The sequence below is a fragment of the Biomphalaria glabrata genome, chromosome 3, assembly GCF_947242115.1.
Source record: "Biomphalaria glabrata chromosome 3, xgBioGlab47.1, whole genome shotgun sequence".
Lineage (NCBI taxonomy): Eukaryota > Metazoa > Mollusca > Gastropoda > Planorbidae > Biomphalaria > Biomphalaria glabrata.
In genome coordinates, this window is record NC_074713.1 from 47,824,100 (window position 1) to 47,835,237 (window position 11,138).

The following is an 11,138-nucleotide window of genomic DNA, read 5'->3' on the forward strand; positions in this document are numbered from 1 at the left end:
CCCGCATGGTTGGTGGTATCCCGCATGGTTGGGCCACGAAGAGATTTATATATAGAGAGATGCTCAGAAAAACACACAAAGATAAAGGCATATTTCTGATTCCAGATACTGGGACAAATTCCTACAAGTGCTCATTCTTCCCTAGTGCCATTAGAGCATGGAACGGGTACCCTGAATCAGCCATGACTTAGAAGAGTTTAAAGTCTTTAATCAACACTTGAATACTTGAAGGACGTAATTAAATTCTGTCTGCAATGTATAAGATGAGGATATGTATATGTATATATGTACATGTGTGTGTGTGTGTGCAGGCTTGTATGTTAATTATGATTGAAATAGTGTTGAGGTGGTTTTTTTTTCATTTTCACGATGTTTTGCCCACCAGAAAATAGTAAATATATATATATAATGGTCTTCCAGACAAAAAGGTTAAGAGATGCAGATAACGACAGCTATTACTGAAGTGCACGCCAATTCATTGTGTTCGTTATATAAAACAAAACGAACCTTATTGTTTGCTCACATTCCTAAACACGTATGTGAATGTCGCGCAAACAAGATGTTGATCTTGTATCAAATGGAGCGCAATGATACGTTTAGTGCGGCGTGTTGGCTTCACACACAGACACACACAAACGACCCACAAAACACACACGCGCACAAACCAATTCACTACATCCAGTAAGGTAATACCAACTTAAATAGTGTATGCGTAAAAGAGGAAAGAAATATTGATTCATGGAGACATAGATCTACGAATTAAATGATCTCTCTCAACGTTATTACTTGTTCTATTTGTGGAATAGTACTCCATTCTTTATCTCTCAAACGTAACAAAGAACCCCAAAAGCACATACACACAAATTAAAACCTGTCTTCGTCACACACACGCCAGAACATCTTAGACACTTCCCAACAAACCAAAAAGACACAATAGAACAAAAGGACACGTTTCAACAAATCAAAAAGACACCAAAACAAAACCTTAACACCAACAAAACAACCTGGTCGTGCGGTTTGCGCGCTGGTCTGTCGTTCGGATTTATCGATGGTCGAGGGTTCAAATTCTGCCCGCTCCCATCCCCCGTCGTCCTGCTGGGGGTTTGGACTAGGAAGTAAACTATCTTCGACTCTGAGGGAACATCCGAAACATGTAAAACATTTTACAACAAAACAACCTAGATACAAACTTACCAACAAAACAACCTAGATACAAACTTACCAACAAAACAACCTAGATACAAACTTACCAACAAAACAACCTAGATACAAACTTACCAACAAAACAACCTAGATACAAACATACCAACAAAAAAACCTAGTCACCGTTAGAACAACCCAGACAGAAATACTAAAACAAAGACCATCAAAACTAATTTTGGACACACCCACAAAATAAGCTAGCTGAAGTTCCAAAAAAACACAGTTCATACATAAGTTCTGGTCTTAAAAAGACTATGAGTAGAGACGGACAACTGAAGTATTTACCCATATTTTGTTGCTGCTGTTTTTCTCTACTAAAACAGAGAGGGAGAGAGGGAGAATGAGATAAAAAGGAGAGAGGAGATAGAGAGAGATAGAAGGAGAGAGATAGAGAGGCGGAATGAGATAAAGAGGAGAGAGAGGGGGGAGGAGAGAGGAGATAGAAGGAGAGAGATAGAGAAGGAGTGTGTGTTCGTGTTTGTGTTGAAGCAGTGAGGCTGAGGTCTTTCCTGCCCTTCCCTAATGTTTAACCCACCCACCCCTATGATGTCATTAAAATAATTCTCTTCTTCTCCAATACTGCAACCTTAAGGTGAAAAAAAGATGTCAAGTTAAACATCGTTCTATAATTTACAACAATTCTAAAGCGATCATAACAATAAGAACACTTGATGGACGAAAACAAAACAATGCTAACAATAACAATAACTAACAAAATAAAAGTCGAATGTAGAAAAATGAGAGTCGACAAAAATAATCCGCTGATTTGAGGAGAAGAAAGCAGGTAAGTGTTTGCAATGGGTTAAAAAAAGACTCGAACACAGCATTTGGGCTGCATGTGTGGAGATGACCAATTCGAATTCCTTTCTCCACGTATTCTTTCCATCTGTATCATTAAAATGCCGCTGGTTCAGTCGGAGAGTATTTAGTTTAAAATTCTTCTGTCAATAGACATGCACGAGACGGTACACTGACTACAGCAAGCACTCTAGACGAATCAACTCAAGATTCGGAGAGTCACATTTCACGTGACCAAGTGTTTATATTTGTATCATCTCAGGGTAAGAATTTTTCAAACGATGGTTCTAATAATATATACGCTTGATCAAGTCTTGGCGCAAATAAACGTGACTTGAATTTACATCTGAGCAATCAATGACATGTTTACAAAGCTTATATCAACTGCCTGTCTGGAACAAATCTTGTACACTTCATTTCTCCATCTTCCCATTCTAGGATCAAGTTTAAATTTTGTATAATTATCCAATGTCGATGACAACACACAAATCAATAAAAAATAAATTAAGTAATTAATTAGTGGTAATTAATTATATTTTATATACAAAAAAGGGAGACAAATCTCGAAGTATTGATAGATATTGTAGTAATTGTGCGGTTAATTTTCTTACAAAAGCTTTATTTGATTTTTAGTTTGTATTGGCAGAAAGAAATATTAGCCTGTGTGTACGTGTGCTTTATTTGATAGGATTCCAATGTTTTCTTGCGCACGTTTCTGACGTTCCTACAACAATGAAGATCATTACGTCCTGCAGGACGATAGGGGTGTTGTGTTCGATCCCGGATCCATCGTGTTGACAATCCGAAGCGTAAACCACATGACCAGCCAAGGAATACTTCTGTCTTGAGTCTCAGTAACGGAATGATGGACAGTTTTATTACAGAGATGTTCAACTCTCACCTTCTAGTCGAAAAGCTTCCACCATCACTGTCTACTTGCAGCACTTTCCGGTTCAGTTTTACCTAGAGCAGGGGTCGGCAACCTGCGGCTCGCGAGCCACATGCGGCTCTTTGGATGTTAAGCTGCGGCTCTTTAGTTCCAGACTCAAATATTTATTTTATCGAAAAAAATTTAATCGATTAACTAAAATTAGTCACCGATTCAGTCTCTTAGCCAATAGTACTGCTTTTCACCGCACCCATCCCCATGTCTTCAAATGTAACATATTTGCAGGTGGAAGAACTCAACTTTCTTCTGCCTTATCAATGATATAGATGAGTCTTGCAACATAAAAGACACGGCACAAGTTGGCTTTCTGTCAGGTATGTCTTTCCAAGGATTGCTAGCGCTCTCGTGACAAACTAGGGAGAAGATTTAGCGAATGCCGTGCAAAAATGCCTTAAAGACAATAAGATTGATTTAAATAAACTCGTTTCAATAACAACTGATGGAGCCAGAAGTATGACAGGAAAAAATAAAAGAGAATCTGCGAGTCTCCACGCATGTCTTACGTTTTACTGCCTACTCCAGCAAGAAGTGCTGGTCAATAGCACTCTACCATCGTCAGTTTACAGAATTCTTAAACGAAATGGAGACTCAGTATTCCGACCTTCTTCTTCCCAATAAAGTGTGATGGCTTTCTACAGGTATGCTGTTGAAGCGTCTAGCTTTGTGCTTGAATGATATAAATACATTCCTAAATGAGGATGGCATTAATCACCCTGAATTAGAGAGCGACAAATTGTTGCAATAATGTTACTTTATGATGGACATATCAGGAAATGTAAATAAGATGAATCTGAAACTACAAGAAAATGAAAACCCAACCGATATTTTGGTAGAAGATAAGAGCGGTGGCTGAGCTGTAAAGAGCTTTGCTTCCAAACCGGGGTCCCGAGTTAGAATTGTGGTGAAGACTGGGATTTTTAATCTCTTGATATTTTTTAGCGCTTCTAAATCCACCCAGCTTTAATAATTATCTGGCATTAGTTGGGGAAAGTAAATGTGGTTGGTCGTTGTGCTAACAACCTCGTTAACCGTGGTTCACAGAAAGAGATGGCCTCTACATCATCTGTCCTAAAGATCGCAAGGTCTGAAAGCGGAACTTTACTTAATCAGAGCGGTAAATGACTTCATTTTCACTTTCTAAAGCAATATCGCGATAAAACCAGTGCAACTGTTGACAGCAAAATTATTTAAAAAAATTACAGATGAATTAGCTGAGAGATTTGAGCATTTCAAAACCAACAAAACCATTCTAGCATTCATAGTAAATACCCTAAACACAAATAGTAACGAAATCCATATTGAGCCATTTAGAATTGATACTGGACTTTAAAAAGTAAAGCTTTCTGGAGTGGATAATTTACAGATTTGAAAAGCAAGTTGGAAGAGTTGGAGGTCCAGAAATGTATGTACGTAACACAACAAAAGTGGACAGCTTTCAAGGAAATGCCGAGAGATGAGGCACTTATATTCGACGCATGGAATTGTCTTTCAGATTGCTACAGTGAAGTGAAAAGTTTGGCTATTGGAGTACTAACTATATTCGGATCGACATATTCATGCGAGCAAGCGTTCTCTTGGATGAATAGCCAACTAACAATTGAAAATTTAGAGTCGTGTTTGAAACTAAAAACAAGTTATTAGCCAAATGTATACAAACTTTCTAAAACCAAAGCCATCGCTCCCATTGAATTTGTTTGCTTAGTTGTTTTGTTATTGAAGTACAAGTTAGTGTTTTATGTAAATGTTTAATTCTTTTAATGTATTTAAATTTATAATACGTAATTATCTAATAATCCCATATATATATATATATATATATATATTATCTAATTTGTTGTGCAAAACACTAGTCAAATATACATAAGTATATTTTTTTTCTTATGAATAAATAGATTCGTTTTTGTTCATCAAAGAACTTTATCCGAGTACTATTTATAGTTGGCAAGAAAAAACTTTGTGGCTCTTTAAAACCTTTGAAATTTAGTAAATTGTAATTTTTGGCTCTTCCGACTCAAAAGGTTGCCGACCCCTGACCTAGAGTAGAACTCTTAGATTTTTTTTTATGAGGATAAGCTAATCAAATGTTGACACGAGGCTTTCGTGTACTCCTAAGATCTACACCTCGCCGCGCTTGTGTCAAAACCTAAGGACAACATGTACAAGACATGCGATCAATGGTATGTCCAAGGGCCCACATTTCTGATGTGAAGAAGGCGTTCAGGACACGAGCGTTGAATAATACTTGATGTACAAAAAATAACTGTTTGAGTTGACATATTACGTTGACTGTAAGGCGAGTTATTACATTTTACTTTTGTGTTATTGTTTTTTCCCTTCTATGTAAAGATTTGTCCTATTTCTTGTTCTCCTTTGGATGTGCAAGTGTCTGGTCGCCCTATTCATACTCGCAACAGAAAACACTGAGCTACCAGATGAAGTACTGCAGCTAGGTTTAGACACATGCTCTTGGGTACATTTGATTGTAACTAGCACGAGCTAAAAATAGAACATTTCAGTTGTAAGGGAAGATGTTCAGATAAAAGAAGTTTATATCTAGATACACATAGTGACATTTGTATGGTGTTTTTATCTGAGTCAAGTAGCAATTATACATAAAACACTTAATCATAATCTTGAAATACAAAAACAAAATTTAATAAAATACACAAAGATAAAGGCACATTCCTCGCCCCATATGCTAGGACAAGTTTGTACAAATGCTCCTTCTTCCCTGGTGCTATTAGAGCATGGAATGGGTTGCCTGAGCTAACCATGAAAACCAGTGACTTGGCAGAATTTAAGTCATTGCCTAACATGCATGACTAAATGCATGACGCGTAGGACGTAATCATATAAGATAAGATAAGAGTCAAACTATCCCTATTTACAGTCTGTTAAAAACTATCACTCCAAACTTTCGTATCAAAACCTGAACACTGAGTAATACAGCACTCCTCCTTAATCTTGAGACTCGAAGTATATACATCTAAATCTAGATCTACCTGGTTGCTAAAAGTTAAGCCATATCAATGCAAGTGTCTTGCTGAAACTGAGACCAATAGTTATAGATCTAGATCTAGTTTGATCTCGCCCTAACGTTGAAAACTGAATACAGTTATACACTGTTTGCCCACCATTGTGTAAATTATTAATTAGGCTTTATTAGGCCTACTTAAATTTAGCTTCAATTATCTTATCTTCTTATCTTATATAATCTAATACAGACGTTACTTCAAAAAAGAAGATGATTATTTAATAGTAGATCCCCTATTACTCACCTTTAAAATCTAAATAAGATATTTAGATCTAGAGTGAATCCCTTTGGAATGTTATTGTTCATTATGTCCCAGAAAATATCCACCACGGAGCAAACAAAAATGTATGTAAACAAGATAGTTACAGGTTACATGATTTCCAATGAACACACAACACAGCGACTTGACACAATTCACACACGTGGTCAGGTTTTGTACGTGTCTAAGGCCAATCGTGAAATCCGTTTATATTTCTGGCACTTTTGAATTAAAAAAAGAAATAGACGTAGTCTATATTTTGAACTCAATACTAGATCTAGATCTATGCTTAATAAGTTGTTTTGAAAGATTTACCTGATTTCACAACAATTGAAATGTAGTAGATCCAAATCTTCTGCTCTATTTACACAGAATATGCCTACATAAACATTATAAAAATAGTTCGTATAGAAAAGCTAGTGAGCGGTTTGAAATAAATCTAATTAATTTATTAACAATGTAATCCAAAGTTCGCGAAAAAGTACGTGAGCAAACTACTATCACTGGCGATGTATTAAATTTAGCCGCAAGTTTCTACAACTTCTGGCGAAATGTAAATGTGTAAACACTGATATTTTTTTTCGGCCCACTTTCGGGCTATTTGATGTTAGTTGCGTCTGCCACAAGTGACGTACGCGCCAGTACAAAATGTCTCACTCTCTTTTTTTTTTCTCTCAAGTGTTCACGCGCCATTCTTCGATTTTCGTTGGCAAGCGGTTGAGGCGATCGAATGAATGCACTTAGCTAGAAGCCGACCACTGCCTTAAGGTCAAAACCTTTTTTATTTCACCACATGTGGCAACTCAGCTGTGTTGCAAAATAAAATATGCGCGACGAGTATGCAAATGAGTCTACGATAGGAACTAAAAATAACTTGTTGTTAGCCCATTCACAATGAAATGAGAAGAATTTTATGTAAATTATTACCTTGACATTGGTTATTGTGTTTAGAATGAAAGAATTATTTTTTTATCAACATATAGAGTCTACCTACTTCCAATCTTTTTTTTTATTTGAATTCGTATTGTTGGCCAAAAAAAAAAAAAGATTTTAATGAAGAGCTTTTAAGCTGTGGTGTAGCCAGTGATTTGGGGGCACGTGGGACTTGACCTCTTTAGGGGCCCCTAACCCTATCTTGGCTCCATCATATCCAACGATGCTCTACTGGATAAAGACATTAACAGGATAGCCAAAGCAATGTCATGGTTGCAGAAAAGAGTGTGGGACAACATATTGCTGACTAACAATACTAAAGCCTTAGTCTACCGGACCTGTGTGTTGAGCACTTTGCTATACGGAAATGAAACATGGTCAACCTACGCAGGGCAGGAAACGAAGTTGAATGTCTTCCACCTCCGATGCCTTAGGCGGATCTTTAAAATAAGATGGCAAGATAAAATAACCAAATGAGGAAGTGCTAGGACATCCGCTGTGCTATCAGCAGCAGACGCCTTGGCTGACTTGGCCTCGTTCGTAGAATGCCAACAGGTCGACTTCCACAAGACATCCCGTATACAGTGGCGTAGCATCCATGGCGCGAAGGGGTTCTATGAACCCGGGCCCACGACCATTAGGGGCCCACAGCCTGTGGCGTAGCAACAATGGTGCAAAGGGGGCTCATTGCGCTTGGGCCCATGGCTCTTGACCAGCTGGGGCCCACAAGAAAACATGGGGATGACACCAAAGTGAAAACACAAACGTACTTTAGTAAATAACCTATTTTAAAAAAAAATAGAATTTAAAAAGCACCCTCACTCAAAATCTCCTGAACGTTGTACCAAAATGTATGTAAACTTCAAAACGTTCACTAGTGCTTGAAGCTTGAACGTAAGGAACTACTTCCCTTCAAGTTTATTGTAAATTGTAGTGGTGGCTACACTGGCTAGCCCTAATAGTGTAATGGTGGCTACACTGGCTAGCCCTAATAGTGTAATGGTGGCTACACTGGCTAGCCCTAATAGTGCGTTTGAGGGGACAATCGTTTACATATCGTCCCATTTTCCTCCTTGTATGTTCATAAAACCATTGATAGTATTGCAAGATTAGGGGGGGGGGGGAGGGGGAGAGTTTGCTTAAGGACATAGGAATGTGTTGTACAGGGGAAAAAAAGGGGGGAGGGGGTGACAATAATAATAACTAAGTCTGAGATCTTAACTGGATTTTTATTACAATTAGTAGACATTAAACTGTCTCAATAGTTGTTTCAAAAGCAATGGACTCCGACGAAGTTGATATTGTACAATAGTGTAAAACAGTGATGCCCAAAATACGGCCCGCGACGGGGTTTCATCAGGCATGCCGATACGTCGGTACAAAGTGTAGAAAATCCCCCCTGCCGTTTAAAAAAAAAAGTTTGAAAAATGTGTCTTTACCAACGTTACCGACTTTTTCTCTGATGGATTGGTACCATGACCATTAAAATTTTTAGGTTATGCAATCGGAGAGCCGAAGAAACTAAAAATGGACTCTGAATTTAGAATCTACCATGAAAAGTGAATGGATCTTTACTTTTTTTTTTTGTGGGACATGATAATAAACCAACATATTTGTTTTGTAAAGTGTGGCTGTTTTAAAGCACAACAACATAGAAACGGATTATAAAACATTCTTAGTTTGAGCCGCGAATTAAAGATTATTAAACTACCCCATTAAAAAATGATAAACTTCCAATTTCCCATAATTAATGTAAGTACTAGATGCAGAAGTTTCTATTAAACTTGTTTTAGGCCAATTTCATTTCGTTTTGTAAATTTTCGGTCATGTGGCCCGCGACACGAGTGTCGGAAATTAAAATGGCCCGCAGATCGAATTAGGTTGGGCATCACTGGTGTCAAACATTCCATCAGGACGATGCGTTCGTGGAAGTCTTTATCAAATTGTTTTGTTGTCTTCTGTATTAGGGTTAGTGTAATCATTAGAACAGAATAAACAAGAGGGAGATGAAAAATAAAATACAATTAAAAATAATATTAAATATTTAGCAAACCAAAGAAACCATCTAAGTTTTACATAGGACTCGTTAAAGCTGAATAGGTTTGTGCTATTGCAATTAATGAGGAAACCGGATTGGGAAGCAGATTTATAACAAAGTTCTAGAAGATAGACAGAAGATTTAATTGATCAGGGAATAGTGTATTTCCCTGAACAATGTTTGGTACTTGGTTAAAATTTGGTTCATAGCTCTTAAAGAAAGTTAACACCATTATATTTATAGAAAAGCCTCAGAAAATTGCTATGAATAGTGAAATTTGACAGGAAAACAAAGCGCCCAAGATTCAAAACGAGATAATAAACCTGTTACTGTTAGGCAATGCAGTTATTGCAAAAATACCGATACTATATGACATCCATTCCGCACCATTTTTCTCTTTCATTGATGACAGCACTCAAGACAAATCAAAAGTTGCTTAAATTAGTATTAAGTATTAAGTAACATGTAACTTCAATGACGGAATATCCGAAGAAATAGCAATTAGTCATTTCTAGATTTACATATTTGTGAGAACCAGACGTCAGCAGAATTACACATTTATCTTTAAATAAACCACGAAGCTTAAGTCATGATAAAAGTAAAAAAAAAATCCCTTTCAGACCTTGCGATCTATGGGGCAAATTCTGTAAAGGTCATCAGTTTCTTTAGTCCACGTTAACAAGGATGTCATGTGGCCAGCACAATGACCAACCGCATTTACTTTTCCCCAACTAATATTAGATGCCCATTAATGCTGGTTGGATGTTGATTAATGTGTAATTAATGGCGTAAAATTTAATGAAAAAAATCAAATTTCGGACACTCATTTGGGGGATCCCCTCAAGTGGGAGCTCGGGGGGGATTTTCAAATTTGGACCCCCTCTCCCCAACCCTAGCAACGCCACTGCTTTTAAGGTTGATTTGAATTAGAAGGAGAGCTTTTAAGGTAGATCTGAATTAGAAGGAGCGCTTTTAAGGTAGATCTGAATTAGAAGGAGCGCTTTTAAGGTAGATCTGAATTAGGAGAGCTTTTAAGGTAGATCTGAATTAGAAGAAGAGCTTTTAAAGTAGATCTGAATTAGAAGGAGAGCTTTTAAGGTAGATCTGAATTAGAAGGAGAGCTTTTAAGGTAGACTTGAATTAGAAGGAGCGCTTTTAAGGTAGATCTGAATTAGGAGAGCTTTTAAGGTAGATCTGAATTAGAAGGAGAGCTTTTAAGGTAGATCTGAATTAGAAGAAGAGCTTTTAAAGTGGGGCTGTAAAATTGAGAAGAAGCACAAATACAAGGTTTGGTTATCTCTGTGGCTATGTGGTATATGCCTACCCTTCAGACTTACGATGGTCGCAAATTTTAACTTCTAACCCAGATTATTTAGTTATTCAACTGACAACTGTTGTATAATGTCACATCTAGCTGCTCATGGGAAGGGGAAGCCATAATGTGTCTAACACTCCTGGGTTCGAACCCTGCCCCGTCGCTGCCGCCCTGCAGAAGGTGTGGACTAGGTCCTAATAATCTTCATTTCTGAAGGAATCTGGAAATTCTCTCGGCGGGTGGATTCTAAATTATTGCATTTCTAATTCCTCTATCCTGCTTACAAATTCAGGGGAACTGGAACCTGGGTGGACACGGTTCTCAGCTTTGGCTCTAACGATTTTCCTAGAAATTTTACAGTTGGTGCGTATCTTGGGGAAACAAATAACTAGATGATTGGACACTCTGGGAAAACTCTAGTTTGACCGTTAAAGTGTTTCGAAAAATCTTCTCAAATTAAATTTGGTCTGAGCAATCTTTACCTGGAATAGACAAACTTCAGCGGGTATTTCCGCATTAATTAACGAATTTAATTACAGTACCTGTAGTTCCTTCGTGGAAGCTTCTGGCAGGGTGGATGGAACTTGGTTGGACACTGGTCTCAAAAAT

At 37.5% G+C, this 11,138-nt stretch overlaps 1 protein-coding gene across 1 annotated transcript in view; it reads right to left on the minus strand.

Moving 5' to 3' along the window:
• Window positions 1-7,179, minus strand: part of LOC106080248 (ras guanyl-releasing protein 3-like) — a 103,702-nt gene extending 96,523 nt beyond the window's left edge. The window contains exon 1 of the mRNA XM_013241580.2: window positions 6,229-7,179. The gene's annotated coding sequence lies outside the window, so the exon portion shown is untranslated. The remainder of the gene's footprint in view (window positions 1-6,228) is intronic.
• Window positions 7,180-11,138: the final 3,959 nt, after the last annotated feature.